Here is a 19,448-nt window from a genome sequence, read left to right as displayed (position 1 = left end):
GAGAGATCCAGGACTGAGGTGAGAGATAGGGCTGTGGTGAGAGATCCAGGACTGAGGTGAGAGATAGGGCTGTGGTGAGAGATCCAGGACTGAGGTGAGAGATAGGGCTGTGGTGAGAGATAGGACTGAGGTGAGAGATAGGACTGAAGTGAGAGATAGGGCTGAGGTGAGAGATCCAGGACTGAGGTGAGAGATAGGGCTGAGGTGAGAGATCCAGGACTGAGGTGAGAGATCCAGGACTGAGGTGAGAGATCCAGGACTGAGGTGAGAGATAGAGCTGTGGTGAGAGATCCAGGACTGAGGTGAGAGATCCAGGACTGAGGTGAGAGATAGGACTGAGGTGAGAGATAGGACTGAGGTGAGAAATCCAGGACTGAGGTGAGAGATAGGGCTGAGGTGAGAGATCCAGGACTGAGGTGAGAGATAGGGCTGAGGTGAGAGATCCAGGACTGGGGTGAGAGATAGGGCTGAGGTGAGAGATCCAGGACTGAGGTGAGAGATAGGGCTGTGGTGAGAGATCCAGGACTGAGGTAAGAGATCCAGAACTGAGGTAAGAGATCCAGGACTGAGGTGAGAGATAGGGCTGTGGTGAGAGAGCCAGGACTGAGGTGAGAGATAGGGCTGTGGTGAGAGATCCAGGACTGAGGTGAGAGATCCAGGACTGAGATGAGAGATCCAGGACTGAGGTGATAGATCCAGGACTGAGGTGAGAGATAGGGCTTAGGTGAGAGATAGGACTGAGGTGAGAGATAGGGTTGTGGTGAGAGATAGGACTGAGGTGAGAGATAGGACTGAGGTGAGAGATAGGACTGAGGTGAGAGATAGGACTGAGGTGAGAGATAGGGCTGTGGTAGGAGATAGGGCTGTGGTGGGAGATAGGGCTGAGGTGAGAGATCCAGGACTGAGGTGAGAGATAGGGCTGTGGTGAGAGATAGAGCTGTGGTGAGAGATAGGGCTGTGGTGAGAGATCCAGGGATGAGGTGAGAGATAGGACTGAGGTGAGAGATAGGACTGAGGTGAGAGATAGGACTGAGGTGAGAGATAGGACTGAGGTGAGAGATAGGACTCTGGTGAGAGATCCAGGACTGAGGTGAGAGATCCAGGACTGAGGTGAGAGATCCAGGACTGAGGTGAGAGATCCAGGACTGAGGTGAGAGATAGGACTGAGGTGAGAGATAGGACTGAGGTGAGAGATAGGGCTGTGGTGAGAGATCCAGGACTGAGGTGAGAGATCCAGGACTGAGGTGAGAGATCCAGGACTGAGGTGAGAGATCCTGGACTGAGGTGAGAGATCCTGGACTGAGGTGAGAGATAGGGCTGTGGTCATCACATTTTGTCAGATGGTTATTATCATTCAAGCCGCATAGAAGCCTCTGATGCACGCCTTTGGAACATGTACATTTTTTTTACAGTCTCATAAATTCATTGAATATACACCATCACAATAAATCCATGATGTATTTTAGATATGTCTAAAGAACCATTATGATATGAAGAAAATGTATTTCAGAGTTGTCCTACTGTATGTTACCTGTGTTCCTTGCTTCAGGCTGCACACACTTTTCTCTCAGGTGATTCACCCAATGGCATTGAGGAGTACACCACCTCAGTCATCGGCTTCATCAATAAGTGCATCGACAACGTCGTCCCCACAGTGACTGTACGTACATATCCCAACCAGAAGGCATGGATAACAGGGAACATCCGCATCGAGCTAAAGGCTAGAGCTGCCGCTTTCAAGGAGCGGGAGACTAATCCGGACGCTTATAAGAAATCCCTCGATGCCCTCAGATGAACCCTCAAACAAGCTAAGCATCAATACAGGATTAAGATTGAATCCTACTACACCGGCTCTGACGCTCGTCAGATGAGTCAGGGCTTGAAAACTATTACGGACTACAAAGGGAAACTCAGACGCAAGCTGCCCAGGGACGCGAGCCTACCAGACGAGCTAAATGCACGAGAACACCAACTGTTCTGGATGACTGTGTGATAACTCTCTCGGTAGCCGATGAGAATAAAACCTTTAACCCTTTCACACGTACCATCACACGGGTGTGATCGTTCTACAGTGGTCCCTGAAGCGTACGATCAAACCCGTGTGATTAGAACGCTTATTTAGAAGGGGCCAGTTTCGAATGACGCAACAATCAGCATTTGAGCTGGCCACACTTTTTTCAGAAACTATTTACACAAACACAGTCCTTACAAAGTTATGTCCAGAATGTGAGCAGTTTATTTTTGGATGCAATGTTCAGATATTCAACAGAAGTATCTTTAGCATAACACAATCATCCAAACCGGAAAAATGTAGTCTACATTTGTCCTAGCGCTAACTGAGGAAAGATTGCGCAACACAAGCAGTCAAATTTTATAACTCTCGGCTGACATAAACTACATTATGAGTTAGCTAATAGCAATTACTATTTATAAGCGATCACATCACGGGTGAGCTCACCGTTGATCGAAATAACTGAGTAAATGCCATGCTTTTTTACCTCACAGAAACCAAAGATAATAAGAGAAGACAAGATGAGTTTGGTCTGTTTATAGTATGCATGTTGAAGGGGTGTGTCGTCTACCATCGTTCACGTCCCACCATTCACTTCCTGAAGTTCTCAAAAAATTAGTGAACCCTTACTCACCTCATTTTGTTATAGCATTTTTGGTCCGACAGACGATTACGTGAAACCCAGAATGCATTGTATGTCAACAAACATGGCTCCACACATAGCTGGAATTAGCTTAGCTCATCATAATCAGTACTACCTTCAGAAAAGTATTTTACACACATAACATGTGCCCATTACAATCTATGCAAGAATCGGAATGCATGATTTATCACCGGTACTTAAAAAACATGTGAATAAAACAGTAAAAATATCAATTACCACACAAAACATTTTCTGATAGTGATTTATTGATACAAATGGGGCGTGCAGGCAGTCAATCATGTAACCTCTCACTCCCACTCTGAGCCATTCAGTGTTGTCGTTTATGTATGTAGCTAGTGAGCTAAGCTGTTGCATTAGCAATGTCTTTCAAAAGGAGACAACTCACAAATGTGGAAATTCTGTAGATTTTTTTAAATTCTGACAATGAGTCTGAAAGTCAGGAATCAGATTGTGACAGTGACAGTGAGGAGCTGCCCCCCAGCCATTGAGAACCCTGAATCTGAGGACCCCTTGTCCACTGACCAAGTACCAGGTCCCTTTGAAGATGCTGGTGGTGGTGGAGGCAGACCCACAGTGGATGAAGTACAGGAGTTCTGTGGTAGCTGGAAGGCTGCCAGCCATTTCACACCTCCTGGCCGTGCTGTTTGCTTTGATGATTCCCAGTCTGGAGTGCAACGCCCCTTGCCATTTCCATCTGAGGCAGAGTGCTTCAAGTTGTTTCTGACAGAGGCGTTGGTGGGAGACATAGTAGAGACCAATCGCTATGCCTTGGAGCTACAGGAGAAGAGAGAGCCAGGAGTGGGGGGGACAACCACAATTAGTGAAATGTATACCTTCCTGGTGACAGTCCTTCTCATGGGGATAGTAAAGAACAACTCCCTAAGAGAATACTGGAGCACAAATCCTATGTTTGCAACTCCCTTCTTTGCCACTCTCTTTTCCCAAGACTGCTTCCTAGTTCTGCTGCGATGACTGCATTTCATCAACAATGTTACTGCCATCCTAAATGACCCATTATACAAAATAAGAATTGTCAACAGCTGGCAGTAAAGTGGCATGACCAACGAGACATCCATGTCCTCTCCACTGTCCATACAGCAACCATGTCGGCCACAGGGAAGGTGGACCACCACAGAGAAACATGAAACCAGACTGCGTGCTTGACTAATAACCTTAAAATGGGGGCAGTGGATAAGGCGGACATGATAAACAGCTTTGTGGACCCAGAAAACGACCAAGTGGTATAAGAAGATATTTCAAAAAAATTCCAAGGTAGCTTCAACATACAACAAGCCAATACTTTTTTGACGCAATTAGCATTGTTTTACAGAGCTAATAGAAGAATGTAGCTAGCTACATAAGCATGATTGAATATAACACCATAAAGGTTATGAAATTAGTAACGTTACCTAGCTTGTCCGCGGTTATAAGGAATATACACAAATATATTATGCTCCAACACATAGTGAGCTACAGTAGAAACGGTATAACACGACATACAGAAACTATTATAACGTAATAAGGCACTTACTTTGATAGAAACGCACACATTTCCAAAGTTGTTATTAGTAATGAAAACAACTATGACTGCGATGCAGGCAACAGACGAAAAATGTGAACACGTGTGTGCAGGACAGGAGATGAGCAAATGTCTGCAGACTTGAACTGCACAAACAAATTGGAAGTGTTTGGGGAATTCTGTCCGGGTCAGAAATGTCTGAAAAATTATTTGGTCAGCAAAAATAAAAATGACTACTTTTATGTGAATGAATGAGGCAGAACACACCTCAATTCAAACTGTTCTTAGAAAATAAAAAACTTGTTAGAAAATAATTTGACATGAACAAGTTGAAAACAGGCTATAAATAAAAACAGGCTGCGTGCCTTGGTTTGAGGGCAGCGCAGATTTAAAGGAATTGTTGCGTAACAATCACATTCTGGAATGGAGAGAACGTTCTAACATCACGTGCATAAAAAAACTAACGCTGGGGCAACAGTTAGAGATATTTGGAACTCACACTGGGGCGACCGTTAGAGATATTTGGAACTCACGCTGGGGCAACAGTTAGAGATATTTGGAACTCACACTGGGGCGACCGTTAGAGATATTTGGAACTTACGCTGGGGCGACCATTAGAGATATTTGGAACTCACTCTGGGGCGACCGTTAGAGATATTTGGAACTCAAACTGGGGCGACTGTTAGAGATATTTGGAACTCACACTGGGGCAACAGTTAGAGATATTTGGAACTCACACTGGGGCGACCGTTAGAGATATTTGGAACTCACGCTGGGGTGACCGTTAGAGATATTTGGAACTCACTCTGGGGCGACCGTTAGAGATATTTGGAACTCACGCTGGGGCGACCGTTAGAGATATTTGGAACTCACTCTGGGGCGACCGTTAGAGATATTTGGAACTCACGCTGGGGCGACCGTTAGAGATATTTGGAACTCACTCTGGGGCGACCGTTAGAGATATTTGGAACTCACGCTGGGGCAACCTTTAGAGATATTTGGAACTCACGAATGAAAGGGTTAAACAGGTCAATATTCACATTCACAAACCGGTGCCCCCTGTATATAACCTCTTTATTGTTAGTCTTATTGTGTTATTTTAGATTATAATTTTTTACTTTAGTCTACTTGGTGAATAATTTCTTTAACTCTTCTTGAACTGCACTGTTGGTTAAGGCCTTGTAAGTGTTGAACCAAGATGGCGTAGCAGTGCAGATGTGTATTTGTTCGTCCTCTCGTGTACTTTTGTATTTTTTGTATTTTTTTGTATATATTTCAAGTTTATTTTCAATCTCTTTCCATTTTAAATTAAATATACCTTCCGGTTACCTGCCTCACAATGTGTTACGGAACCGCTATTTTTTTAGACCTTATAGCCAGAACTCTATCGGAAGCTAGCCATCAGGAGCTAATCAGCTAATTAGCTACTAGCTATTTAGTCATTGTTAGACACTGCTAGCGGCCTTTACCTTCTGCACAGACACCAGCCCTTTTTATAGCCTGGATAATACTTGCCAGCCTACCACTATCGGACTGTTTCTCCACTACAAGGCTGGATTCCTGCCATAAACCCTTGACCATTACAAATGATCTTCACAGATAGCTAGCTGCCACCGAGTGACCCAGCCCTGAAGCTAGCCCTGAGCCAGGCCCACCTCCCAGCCTACTCAGTGTTCACCCGGACTCCACCCAAACACGGCTAGAATCCACTACTCCACCGGTTCCTTGCCATAAGCTCTGGACCTTGGCACCGGATCATCGCTGCTACCGAGTGGCTATAGTGGCTAATGCCCCTGCCCCGAAGCTAGCACCAGTTAGCCGCGAGCCAGTCGCATCTCCTGGCTAGCAAAGAAAATTACTACTACAACAATACCTCTCTCGCCATCTGGCTTGGACCCCTTGTCAACACGGCGCCCCGTCGTACCACCTCGACTGGTCTGCCGACGAATACTCCATCCGCTGTGCCTGCAACCGGCCTCTGTCGGACGTCGGAGCAGACGCTTCTACTAGCCCCGGCCTGCTAACTTTAAACGCTGTGTCTCCTGCATGCCAGCGTAGTAACGAACACCCCTCGACTTCCCTACTCCATCTATCGCTGTTCACTGGACCCTATGATCACTTGGCTACATAGCTGATGCCTGTTGGACTGTTCATTAATCACAGTACTCCATTCTGTTTATTTTTGTTTATCTGTCGGCCCCAGCCGCAAACTCAGGCCCTGTGTGTAGCTAACCGACCCTCTTTGCCCATTCATCGCCATTTTACCTGTTGTTGTTGTCTTAGCTGATTAGCTGTTGTGGTCTTACCCGTTGTTTTCTTAGCTAGCTCTCCCAATCAACACCTGTGGTTGCTTTATGCCTCGCTTTATGTCTCTCTCAAATGTCAATATGCCCTGTTTACTGTTGTTTAGGATAGTTATCATTGTTTTAGTTTACAGTGGAGCCCCTAGCCCCACTCTACATGCTTCAGATTCCTCCTTTCTCCCACCTCCCACACATGCGGTGACCTTACCCAGTTTAACCAGCATGTCCAGAGACGCAACCTCTCTTATCATCACTCAGTGCCTGGGCTTACCTCCACTGTACCCGCACCCCACCATACCCCTGTCTGCACATTATGCCCTGAATCTATTCTACCACGCCCAGAAATCTGCTCCTTTTATTCTCTGTCCCCAACGCACTAGACGACCAGTTTTGATAGCCTTTAGCCGTACCCTCATCCTACTCCTCCTCTGTTCCTCTGGTGATGTGGAGGTTAACCCAGGCCCTGCGTGCCCCCAGGCACTCTCATTTGTTGACTTCTGTAATCGAAAAAGCCTTGGTTTCATGCCTCCTCCCTACGTTTGTTTTACTTGCTGCTTTAGAACCCTCCGCCAACCCTGATGTCCCTGATGAATCCAACCCTGATGAATCCTGGTTTAGGAAGGCCACCAAAAATTCTGAGATTTCCATAACAAACTACAACATTTTCCACCAAGATAGAACTGCCAAAGAGGGAGGAGTTGCAATCTATTGCAGAGATAGCCTGCAAAGTTCTGTCATACATTCCAGGTCTATGCCCAAACAGTTCGAACTTCTAATTTTAAAAATGAATCTCTCCAGAAATTAGTCTCTCACTGTTGCCGCCTGGTATAGACCCCCCTCAGCTCCCAGCTGTGCCCTGGACACCATATGTGAATGTGGTCCTACAATCTAAGCCAGATGCCCTCAATCTCACACAAATCATCAAGGAACCCACCAGGTACAACCCCAAATCTGTAAATATGGGCACCCTCATAGATATCATCCTGACCAACTTGCCCTCCAAATACACCTCTGCTGTTTTCAATCAAGATCTCAGCGATCACTGCCTCATTCCCTGCATCTGCTATGGGTCCGCGGTCAAACGACCACCCCTCATCACTGTCAAACGCTCCCTAAAACACTTTTGCGAGCAGGCCTTTCTAATCGACCTGGCCCTTGTATCCTGGAAGGATATTGACCTCATCCTGTCAGTTGAGGATGCCTGGCCGTTCTTTAAAAGTAACTTCCTCACCATCTTAAATAAGCATGCCCCTTTCAAAAAATGTAGAACTAAGAACAGATATAGCCCTTGGTTCACTCCAGACCTGACTGCCCTTGACCAGCAACAAAAACATCCTGTAGCTCTAACTCCAAAAGGTTGTGGGACACTGTCATGTCCATGGAGAACAAGAGCACCTCCTCGCAGCTGCCCACTGCACTGAGGCAAGGTAACATGGTCACCACCGATAAATCCATGATAATTGTTGCAACCCCTATTGCCAATATGCTCAACCTAACTTTCGTGTCGTCCGAGATCCCTAAAGATTGGAAAGCTGCCGTGGTCATCCCCTTCTTCAAAGGGGGTGACACTCTAGACCCAAATTGCTATAGACCTATATCCATCCTGCCCTGCCTCTCTAAAGTCTTCGAAAGCCTAGTTAATAAACAGATCATTGACCATTTCGAATCTCACCGTACCTTCTCCGCTGTGCAATCCGGTTTCCGAACTGGTCACGGGTGCACCTCAGCCACGCTCAAGGTACTAAACGATATCATAACCGCCATCGATAAAAGACAGTACTGTGCAGCCGTCTTCATCGACCTGGCCAAGGCTTTCGACTCTGTCAATCACCGTATTCTTATCGGCAGACTCAATAGCCTTGGTTTCTCAAATGACTGCCTCGCCTGGTTCACCAACTACACTGGACGGTTCTGACCTAGAATATGTGGATAATTACAAATACCTAGGTGTCTGGCTAGACTGTAAACTCTCCTTCCAGACTCATATTAAACATCTCCAATCCAAAATAAAATCTAGAATCGGCTTTCTATTTCTAAACAAAGCCTCCTTCTCTCACGCCACCATACTTACCCTAGTAAAACTGACTATCCTACCGATCCTCAACTTCGGTGATGTCATCTACAAAATAGCTTCCAATACTCTACTCAGCAAACTGGATGCAGTCTATCACAGTGCCATCCGTTTTGTTACCAAAGCCCCTTATACCACTCACCACTGTGACCTGTATGCTCTAGTCGGCTGGCCCTCGCTACATATTCGTTGCCAGACCCACTGGCTCGAGGTCATCTATAAGTCTATGATAGGTAAAGCTCCACCTTATCTCAGATCAATGGTCACGATAACAACCCCCAACCGTAGCACGCGCTCCAACAGGTACATCTCACTGGTCATCCCCAAAGCCAACACCTTTGGCCGCCTTTCCTTCCAGTTCTCTGCTGCCAGTGACTGGAATGAATTGCAAAAATCGCTGAAGCTGGAGACTGATATTTCCCTCACTAACATTAAACATCAGCTATCTGAGCAGCTAACCGATCGCTGCAGCTGTACATAGCCCATCTGTAAATAGCCCACTCAATCTACCTACCTCATCCCCATACAGTTTTTATTTACTTTCTGCTCTTTTGCACACCAGTATCTGTACCTGCTTGTCACGTCCTGACCAGTAAAAGGGGTTGTTTGTTATTGTAGTTTGGTCAGGGCGTGGCAGGGGGTGTTTGTTTAGTGTGTTTCGTTTTTTTTTGGGCAATGTCCTATGCTAGTCTATTTCTATGTCTGTGTCTAGTTAGTCTATTTCTATGCTTAGTTTATTGGTTTGACCTTCAATTGGAGGCAGCTGTTTCTCGTTGCCTCTAATTGAAGGTCCTATTTAATAGGGATGTTTTGTCTATGGGATTTGTGGGTAGTTGTTCCAAGTGTAGCTGTGTGCCTCACAGGACTGTTAGCGTCTTCGTCATTGTTTGTTATTTGTTTTTCTGTGTTCATGTTTTCTTCGCAATAAATAAGAAGATGAGTTTACACATTCCCGCTGCGCCTTGGTCCCATCCTTACGACGAACGTGACAACTTGCACATCATCATCTGCTCATTTATCACTCCAGTGTTAATCTGCTAAATTGCAATTACTTCGCTAACATGGCCTATTTATTGCCTACCTCCTCACGCCATTTGCACACACTGTACATAGACTTTCTTTTTTTCTATTGTGTTATTGAATGTACGCTTGTTTATTCCATGTGTAACTCTGTGTTGTTGTTTGTGTCGCACTGCTTTGCTTAATCTTGGCCAGGTCGCAGTTGTAAATGAGAACATGTTCTTAACTAGCTTACCTTGTTAAATAAAGGTGAAATCTTAAAAAAAATAGAAATTAAGTAAGCATTTCTTGGTAAAGTCTACACTTGTATTCGGTACAAGTGACAAATAACGTTTGATTTGAGGTGATCATATTTTCACCCATCAGACTATTCTCAATTTAACCTAGTCTTTACTAATGCATACAATTAGTTTTGATTTAGAATGACCCATTATTAAAATGGGTAGGAACAGGGGCAAGAGATAAAATACATGTTATCTGTATGAACTCCAATAGTGAATGGAGGCCACTTTCCCGTCGGTAAGTTACAGGCTACTGCGGTTATTGTTCATTGCAACACATGATATTCCCTCCCAAACGCTGTATGCTATGGGCTCCCCAACCCTGTTCCTGTTCCTGTAGTTACCCAGAACTCTGTATGTCATGGTCTCTCCTACCCTGTTCCTGTAGTTACCCAGTACTCTGTATGTCATGGTCTCTCCAACCCTGTTCCTGTAGTTACCCAGAACTCTGTATGTCATGGGCTCTCCAACCCTGTTCCTGTAGTTACCCAGAACTCTGTATGTCATGGTCTCTCCTACCCTGTTCCTGTAGTTACCCAGTACTCTGTATGTCATGGTCTCTCCAACCCTGTTCCTGTAGTTACCCAGAACTCTGTATGTCATGGTCTCTCCAACCCTGTTCCTGTAGTTACCCAGAACTCTGTATGTCATGGTCTCTCCTACCCTGTTCCTGCAGTTACCCAGTACTCTGTATGTCATGGTCTCTCCTACCCTGTTCCTGTAGTTACCCAGTACTCTGTATGTCATGGTCTCTCCAACCCTGTTCCTGTAGTTACCCAGTACTCTGTATGTCATGGTCTCTCCTACCCTGTTCCTGTAGTTACCCAGTACTCTTTATGTCATGGTCTTTCCAACCCTGTTCCTGCAGTTACCCAGTACTCTGTATGTCATGGTCTCTCCAATCCTGTTCCTGTAGTTACCAAGAACTCTGTATGTCATGGTCTCTCCTACCCTGTTCCTGTAGTTACCCAGTACTCTGTATGTCATGGTCTCTCCTACCCTGTTCCTGTAGTTACCCAGTACTCTGTATGTCCTGGTCTCTCCTACCCTGTTCCTGTTCCTGTATCTACCCAGTACTCTGTATGTCATGGGCTCTCCAACCCTGTTCCTGTTCCTGCAGCTACCCAGTACTCTGTATGTCATGGTCTCTCCAACCCTGTTTCTGTAGTTACCCAGTGCTTCATTTGGGAAACCAAGTGAAATCTGCTCAGGAATATAGATAGTAACATGTTTTCACAACAAAACCTATTTCATTAAACTGTTGACAGCCCCTCTCTGTGCGCTTGATAAATAAATGAAGGAAAGAGAGGAGGAGATGGAAACGCATGGTGGTGAGATATTCTGTAACTAAAGGTAATGTGTCAGCCTTGTAATGACGAAAATATAAAATAAATGCCACATTACTAGGCTATTCAAAATTCAATATATACTGCTCAAAAAAATAAAGGGAACACTTAAACAACACATCCTAGATCTGAATGAAAGAAATAATCTTATGAAATACTTTTTTCTTTACATAGTTGAATGTGCTGATAACAAAATCACACAAAAATAATCAATGGAAATCCAATTTATCAACCCATGGAGGTCTGGATTTGGAGTCACACTCAAAATTAAAGTGGAAAACCACACTACAGGCTGATCCAACTTTGATGTAATGTCCTTAAAACAAGTCAAAATGAGGCTCAGTAGTGTGTGTGGCCTCCAAGTGCCTGTATGACCTCCCTACAACGCCTGGGCATGCTCCTGATGAGGTGGCGGATGGTCTCCTGGAGGGATCTCCTCCCAGACCTGGACTAAAGCATCCGCCAACTCCTGGACAGTCTGTGGTGCAACGTGGCGTTGGTGGATGGAGCGAGACATGATGTCCCAGATGTGCTCAATTGGATTCAGGTCTGGGGAACGGGCGGGCCAGTCCATAGCATCAATGCCTTCCTCTTGCAGGAACTGCTGACACACTCCAGCCACATGAGGTCTAGCATTGTCTTGCATTAGGAGGAACCCAGGGCCAACCGCACCAGCATATGGTCTCACAAGGGGTCTGAGGATCTCATCTCGGTACCTAATGGCAGTCAGGCTACTTCTGGCGAGCACATGGAGGGCTGTGTGGCCCCCCAAAGAAATGCCACCCCACACCATGACTGACCCACCGCCAAACCGGTCATGCTGGAGGATGTTGCAGGCAGCAGAACATTCTCCACGGCATCTCCAGACTCTGTCACGTCTGTCACGTGCTCAGTGTGAACCTGCTTTCATCTGTGAAGAGCACAGGGCGCCAGTGGCGAATTTGCCAATCTTGGTGTTCTCTGGCAAATGCCAAACGTCCTGCACGGTGTTGGGCTGTAAGCACAACCCCCACCTGGGGACGTCGGGCCCTCATACCACCCTCATGGAGTCTGTTTCTGACCGTTTGAGCAGACACATGCACATTTGTGGCCTGCTGGAGGTCATTTTGCAGGGCTCTGGCAGTGCTTCTCCTGCTCCTCCTTGCACAAAGGCGGAGGTAGCGGTCCTGCTGCTGGGTTGTTTCCCTCCTACGGCCTCCTCCATGTCTCCTGATGTACTGGCCTGTCTCCTGGTAGCGCCTCCATGCTCTGGACACTACGCTGACAGACACAGCAAACCTTCTTGCCACAGCTCGCATTGATGTGCCATCCTGGATGAGCTGCACTGCCTGAGCCACTTGTGTGGGTTGTAGACTCCGTCTCATGCTACCACTAGAGTGAAAGCACCGCCAGCATTCAAAAGTGACCAAAACATCAGCCAGGAAGCATAGGAACTGAGAAGTGGTCTGTGGTCCCCACCTGAAGAACCACTCCTTTATTGGGGGTGTCTTGCTAATTGCCTATAATTTCCACCTGTTGTCTATTCCATTTGCACAACAGCATGTGAAATGTATTGTCAATCAGTTTTGCTTCCTAAGTGGACAGTTTAATTTCACAGAAGTGTGATTGACTTGGAGTTAGATTGTGTTGTTTATGTGTTCCCTTTATTTTTTTGAGCAGTGTAGTTTAGGTTAGATTATTGGTAATTATACTAATAATGTTCTGTGCTATGTATTATGTCAAATTTCATGTGGACCACAGGAAGAGTAGACTAATTAATTAATTAACAAATTAGACTAGACTAATGGGGATTCTACCAATTACCAGAAGTGTCTAAAATCAGTTTTTTTGTCTCTGTTTTTCTGCCATGTGTAATATGACATAGGGGATGTATTGTATAATGCCACAATCATGATTTTAGTTCAGGTTTTTGTTTTCGGGTGTATGGTTGTTTTGAAATAATCATCACCTTTGAAATTGTTACCTTACAGCCTTATTCTAAAATGGATACAATTATTTTTCCCCATCATTAACCTATACACAATACCCCATAATGACAATACCCCATAGTGCCACTGTGTACTCTCTGTTTAGGGACAGATAGCATTCTAGTTTGTTCGGGTTTTTTGGCTAATTATTTGACATTTGGTTGGGTCTGATTGTGTAGCTGTCCTTGGCCTCTGTGGGGTCTTTTTGTGTTTGTGAACAGAGCCCCAGGACCAGCCTGCTGAGGGGACTCTCCTCCAGGTTTATCTCTCTGTAAGTGAGGGCTTTGTTATGGAAGGTTTGAGAATCGTTTCCTTTTAGGTGGTTGTAGAATTTAATGGCTCTTTCCTGTATTTTGGCAATTAGCAGGTATCGTCCTAATATTGCTCTGCATGCATTGATTGAGATTTTGCATTGTATACAGCGCATTCGGGAAGTATTCAGAACCCTTGTATTTTTGTTACGTTACAGCCTTATTCTAAAATGGATTAAATATTTTTTCCCCTCATTGATGGACACACAATACCCCATAATGACAAAGCGAATAAACATGTTTTTTAGAAATGTATGCCAAAAAAAAGAAAAAAAAAGTATTCAGACCCTTTGCTATGAGAGTCCAAATTGAGCTCAGGTGCATCATGATTACATTGATCATCCTTGAGATGTTTCTACAACTTAACTGGAGTCCTCCGTCATTCTTAGATGGAAGAATTCTGGAACCTCCAAGACACTTCCTAGAGCTGGCCATCCGGCCAGACTGAGTAATCAGTGGAGAAGGGCCTTGGTCAGGGAGGTGACCAAGAATTGATGATCACTCTAACAGAGCTCCAGAGTTCCTATGTGGAGATGGGAGAACCTTCCAGAATGACAACCATCTCTGCAGCACTACACCAGTCATGCCTTTATGAAAGGTGGTGGCAGCATCATGCTGTGGGGAGGTTTTTCAGTGGCAGGGACTGGGAGACTAGTCAGGAATGAGGGAAAGATGTACGGAGAAAAGTACAGAGAGATCCTTGATGAAAACCTGCTCCAGAGTGCTCAGGACCTCAGACAGGGGCAAAGCTTCACCTTCCAACAGGACAATGACTCTAAGCACACAGCCAAGACAACTCAGGAGTGGCTTTGGGACAATTCTCTGAATGTCAAGCACTCTAACATCTCTGGAGAGACCTAAAAATAACTTCGCAGCGACGCTCCCCAGCCATGCTCCACATCTAATCTGACATACCTTGAAAAGATCTGCAGAGAAGAATGGGAGAAACTCCCCAAATACAGGTGTGTCAAGCTTGTAGCGTCAGACCCAAGAAGACTTGAGGCTGTAACCGCTGCCAAATGTGCTTCAACAAAGTACTGAGTAAAGGGTCTGAATACTTATGAAAATGTGATATTTCAGTTGTTTATTTTGAATAAATGTGGCAAAATGACTAAAGACCTGTGTTTGCTCTGTCATTATGGGGTATTTTGTGTAGATTGATGAGGTGAAAAAAAAACGATGTAATCCATTTTAGAATAAGGCTGTAATGTAACAAAATGTGGAAAAAGTCAAGGGGTCTGAATACTTTCCCGAATGCACTGTATGTTTGGTGTTTTACGTTGTAAGATGTTTTTGCAGAATTCAGCATATCTCTCTCTCTCTCTCTCTCTCTCTCTGTGTCTTGCTCTCTCTCCCCCTCCCTTGCCTTCTCCTTCTCCCCATAGGCAGGTCTGTCACAAAGGAACACTCAGGACATAGACATATCTAGCATTCCTGGTATTCCACACACACACACACACACACACACACACATACACACACACACACACACACACACACTAGATGCAAAATTATTCAGGGCTAAGAAACAACATGTTGTTATATTGACCTATAGTGTCTATGTTCTAATCTAGTCAAGGATAAAATAACTCAAGTCTGGTACGATTGTTGGTTGTGAAAGATTCAGCAGGCTACTGCCAATCCACAACTGGCTAAAATATTACTGTAGCTCTGTTGGAATTACTTTTATACATAACTTTGACACTTTCTGGAAACAGAAGATACTCTACAGGAATTACGGAGTCCATCCAAATCATCTTGGCTCCTGGACTCTGTCCACACATTTCAAGGCTTCGTTCAGACAATGACTTCTCAATGACCTAAGACCACAATGTAAGACTTTTCTGTACTTTCAGCAGTAAAACACTGTAAAATGCACAGTAAAATACCTTAAATGTGTTTTACAGCATTAATGCTGTAGATTGCACTGCATTATGGATAAAATGCTGGAAAATACTGTAATTAACTGTAATTGTAAGCCTCCTGTAAAAATTACTCTAACTTACTGTATTTCGTTACGGAAGTATCCGAACACTGCTGTAGTTGGCGGCGCCAAACGGTCTGTGGTGTGTGTGAGAGAGAGAAAGAGAGCTGTATCTCATAGTTGAAACCAAGACTGTTCTCAGGGCAGGTCTGTCGGTTTTGGCTAGCAGAAGTTGCTTTTCTTAGCAGGTTACAGCTGGCAGTAAAGTGCCACACACTTTTCTTAGCAGGTTACGAGAATTAACGCAGCAGGTAATTAGGTAAAGATTAGGGAAAGCTAAAATGCTAACAATGTCCCTGACGCGACTCGAAGCTATCTACAACCAGGCCTGCCCTGGGAACAGACTTGATTTCCACAAATGCGATGCACCAAACGGTCTGTGAGGGAAGACTCATGAAAAAATAAGATTTCTGTTCTACTCGAGATGTTTTAATTTGTATTTTCGTGGAAAAGTTGCCTAAATATTTTTGAGCAGCTGCAAGGTATGTACTAATTCCATATGCTCTATACTTCCATATACCTACTGCAGGTTTTCTTAACTAAGCTACTAACCAAACTCAGCAACAAAAAAAAAAAAAAAATGTCCTCTCACTGTCAACTGCGTTAATTTTCAGCAAACTTAACATGTGTAAATATTTGTATGAACATAACAAGATTCAACAATTGAGACATAAACTGAACAAGTTCCACAGTAACGGTTGTCGTCGGGAATGGAGGACCAAAACGCAGCCGGAATGTGGATGCTCATCTTGTATTTATTTTAAAATAACGTGAACACCAAAATAACAAAAACGAAGACCTCACGAACAACAAAACAGTCTTGTCAGGCTCACACACGCAAAACAAGAAACAATCTCCCACAAACACTTAACCAAACACATACCCATATATAGGACTCTCAATCAGAGGCAACTAGAAAACACCTGCCTCCAATTGAGAGTCCAACCCCAATAAACTAGACAAAGAAATGCAAAAGACTAGAGACCACATAGAAATACAAACCTAGAACATAACCCCAAAAACCCGGAAATAATAAATCAAACACCCTACTACATAAAACACAACCCCGAACCACATAAACAAAATACCCTCTGCCACGTCCTGACCAAACTACAATAACAAATAACCCTTATACTGGTCAGGACGTGACACATGTGACTAACAGAAATTGAATAATGTGTCCCTGAACAAAGGGGGGGTCAAAATCAAAAGTAACAGTCAGTATCTGGTGTGGCCACCAGCTGCATTAAGTACTGCAGTGCATCTCCTCCTCATGGACTGCACCAGATTTGCCAGTTCTTGCTGTGAGATGTTACCTCACTCTTCCACCAAGGCACCTGCAAGTTCCTGTGGGGAATGGCCCTAGCCCTCACCCTCACATCCAACAGGTCCCAGACGTGCTCAATGGGATTGAGATCTGGGCTCTTCGCTGGCCATGGCAGAACACTGACATTCCTGTCTTGCAGGAAATCATGGACAGAGCGAGCAGTATGGCTGGTGGCATTGTCATGCTGGAGGGTCATGTCAGGATGAGCCTGCAGGAAGGGTACCACATGAGGGAGGAGGATGTCTTCCCTGTAACTCATCAAGTTGAGATTGCCTGCAATGACAACATGCTCAGTCAGATGATGCTGTGACACATCACCCCAGACCATGACAGACCCTCCACCTCCAAATTGTTCCTGCTCCAGAGTACAGGCCTCGGTGTAACGCTCATTCCTTCAATGATAAACGCAAATCCGACCATCACCCCTGGTGAGACAAAACTGTGACTTGTCAGTAAAGAGTACTTTTTGCCAGTCCTGTCTGGTCCAGCGGCGGTGGGTTTGTGCCCATAGGCGACGTTGTTGCCGGTGATGTCTGGTGAGGACCTGCCTTACAACAGGCCTACAAGCCCTCAGTCCAGCCTCTCTCAGCCTATTGCGGACAGTCTGAGCACTGATGGAGGGATTATGCGTTCCTGGTGTAACTCGGGCAGTTGTTGTTGTCATCTGTACCTGTCCCGCAGGTGTGATGTTTGGATGTGCCAATCTTGTGCAGGTGTTGCTACACGTGGTCTGCCACTGCGAGGACGATCATCTGTCTGTCCTGTCTCCCCGTAGCACTATCTTAGGCGTCTCACAGTACGGACATTGCAATTCATTGCCCTGGCCACATCTGCAGTCCTCATGCCTCCTTGCAGCATGCCTAAGGCACGTTCACGCAGACGAGCAGGGACCCTGGGCATTTTTATTTTGTTGTTTTTCAGAGTCAGTAGAAGTGCCTCTTTAGTGTCCTAAGTTTTAATTACTGTGACCTTAATTGCCTAACGTCTGTAAGCTGTTAGTGTCTTAACAACCATTCCACAGGTGCATGTTCATTAATTGTTTATGGTTCATTGAACAAGCATGGAAAACAGTGTTTAAACCCTTTACAATGAAGATCTGTGAAGTTATTTGGATTTTTACGAATTGTCTTTGAAAGACAGCGTCCTGAAAAAGGGACGTTTCATTTTTTTGCTCGGTTTAGCTAGCTAATGTTAGCTTGTTTGGATTGTGTTAGCTAACAGTATAGCCAAGTTGACATGTCGGTCTGTTGCGTTGATCTTTCTTGTTGGTAAACTAATCAGTGATATTGTAGCTAAAGAGCAAATCATTTTATTATTAACAACGTGCAGAAATCTATATGTTTGTGTCACATCCTGACCATGGTAAGCTGTTATTTTCTATGGTAGAGTAGGTCAGGGCGTGACAGGAGGGTTTATTCTATGTGTTCTATTTATATGCTCTTAGGTTCTAGTTTTTGTATTTCTATGTTGGTTTGTTTGGGATGATCTCCAATTAGAGGCAGCTGGTCCTAGTTGTCTCTAATTGGATATCATACTTTCGTAGGGGTTTTTCTACCTGGGTTTTGTGGGTAATTATTTTTGAGTAGTGTTTGTTTCTCCTCTTTTTCTCCTCTGCGCCACGGTTTGTTGTTTTGTCATTTCAGTTATCTGATGTATTGCATAGTTTCACAGAGTAAATAAAATGTGGAACTACACACGCTGCACCTTGGTCTTCTCCTTTTGACAGCCGTGACAGTTTGTTTCTTTGGATTAGCTGCTTAGTTTGTCAGCAGGCACGGACTGACATTTTGCTTTGGGATGTATACTTTTTGGGTGATTCTGTAGTTGGAATGGGAGGAATGGAAGCTCTCAGATGAAAGGGTAATGGTGCTTGCTAACGTTAGCTTTAACTCAATTGGACAGCTTTCTTTAAATATTTCTGGTTAATGTTAGCTCTATTCAGACTCGGGTTTTGTGTGATTTAGCAAAAGTGTAGTGGAATATTCCCCATGTGCTTTTACTATCCTTATTACTCCGTTAAATTAATTACTTCAGCAACAACAGGCACAGACTGATACTTTACCCTGCAGGATATTAAAGTTATCTTTAATTTAAATTTTCTTCAGATTGTGTGGTTAGCTTGCTGCGTTATTCAGGGCGATGGTCGTGAGTTGAATTTTACTCCCAAAATTTTTTCGCTAATATTTCAGAAGTGATCCTTATCCAACCATTAATTAGGCAACCTTAAATTAATGATTTCTGAAACGTCAGGTGTAGACTTAGCCTTGTAGTCTATAAAATTTTTTAGATTGTGTGGTTGGCATGAGTTGCATGTTAATGTATAGCTTGATAACTCTTTTGGTGTGTGCATGCAATTTGGTGGCTGGGGGGTAGTGTAATTTTCACATTGCATGCTGGCTGGTAGCTGGAAGTAGCTGTATTGGGAATGTACAGGTGTAAATCCTGCAATTTCTGTTTCCTAAATATTAAAGCATACATTACTCATGCAACAAAAAAAAAACATGTCGAACTACAGTTTTGCTTGCAAAGCATCACTACTGATTACACTACCCCCTACCTCATCCTGCAATTTGGGCGACTCATTTGTTTGTGGACAACGAGGCTTGAGAGCAAGCAGTCCTACTTCAAGGAGTGTGCCAGAAAA

The sequence above is a fragment of the Salmo salar genome, chromosome ssa14 (assembly GCF_905237065.1).
Source record: "Salmo salar chromosome ssa14, Ssal_v3.1, whole genome shotgun sequence".
NCBI classification, from domain to species: domain Eukaryota; kingdom Metazoa; phylum Chordata; class Actinopteri; order Salmoniformes; family Salmonidae; genus Salmo; species Salmo salar.
This window is presented reverse-complemented; position numbering follows the sequence as displayed.